Here is a 1,569-nt window from a genome sequence, read left to right on the forward strand (position 1 = left end):
CCCCCCCGCCTCCTCCCCCCGCCCTCCCTCCCCCCCCGCCCTCCCTCCCCCCCCCCGCTCCCCCCCCTCCTCTCCCCCCGCCTCTCCCCCCTTTCTTCTGCTTCATTTCCACCTCCCATCTTTGCCCCACACTGCCCATCCCTCGCCACCAACTGCTCTCGACCTCTCCACTTCCTCTCGACCTCTCCACTTCCGTTCAGTGTCTCACACTCTTATCTTCACACACAAAAACCCACTTCCTTTGGTGTCCCCACTCCCACCTGTTGCACCCCCAAGAGTCCCTCCCCGTGAGCTTTGTAGACAGGAGGGGATTGAAGGGAATACAATTGCTCAGAGGCTCCAGGCTGACTGGAAACTGAAGGAGGGAATGCAGTTCAGCCCCTGGGCTTGGGGGAGGCATCAGTAGGTGACCCCAGCTGACACCTGTCCTCAGGCAGCTATTCTTGTGTGGCATTTCCAAGCAAAAAGAAAAAAAGATTGAAAGGAAGTGACATGGGGGTGTCAGTTTCTTTACTATCCCTGCCAGTTTTGGCTCCCTTATAACTTCAGTTCCAGGTCAAGGCCAGGAATAAACCCATTAATTTATTCTAAAGTCCAGGCCAAGGAAAGGCGAGCCAGAGGAAGTCAGTCATTATGGCAACTGCTCCAACAACAGCCATCACCCCCCTTGGCCCCATACTCCCCATCCATGTTTCTTCTCACAGCTCCCACCGTCACAGACCAGCCCCCTCACACTCCACACTGCCCTCCGTCACCCACACCACACCCTGACTCTCCAGCTCCACACACCCATACACCCCTCATACACTTCATGCTTCTCACTTATACTCCTTCCACCCTTGTGCACAGAAGCCCTCGAGAAATTTTCCATGTAGGTCTCCTCACACCCTCTCCCCACTTTGCACACCCCCATCCCCCACCACACACTCTTTCACACACAAGTGCCTGCTTGCTTGCCCTCCACACTCTCCACTCTCTGCCAAGACACATTGGGCTCCCCTCCCACAGGGACCCTGGCTTCCTCACACTGTCTGTACACACTGCTTCACACAAATTCCACACAGAAGGCTCCCATCTATGTCCACTGCCATCCAGAAACTTCCCCCTCACAGCCATTTCCCTTCACTGTCTCTCTCCTCTCTGGGTCCCCTAGGGCATCCCCCTCCGGGCCTTCTGCATACGCATACTGTCCACTCCCCTTCTGTCCCAGGCTCACCTGTCCACAGTCACACACACACACACACACAACATCAAACACCCAACGTCCTGACATACTAATGAGTTGTAGTTGCTCCCCTCACACCCAACACACTCTCCCCAGTGGTCCCTCACTCTCTTCACACTTACCTTCCTCATCACAAATAAGTTTGTCACCACCATACACACACCTCTCTTCTGCCCTTCTCTCAGGCACAACCCCCTTTCTATCACACACACACACACACACACACACACACACACACACACACACTCATACTCTGATGAGTCCTCCCCCAAGACAGGGGGCCCCGCTGCAGTCTCAAGCCCACACACAGCTCCGGGTGCTTCGGGGGAGAGGCTGGCTGCCAG

The sequence above is a fragment of the Bison bison genome, unplaced genomic scaffold (assembly GCF_000754665.1).
Source record: "Bison bison bison isolate TAMUID 2011002044 unplaced genomic scaffold, Bison_UMD1.0 scf7180017864483, whole genome shotgun sequence".
NCBI lineage: Eukaryota > Metazoa > Chordata > Mammalia > Artiodactyla > Bovidae > Bison > Bison bison.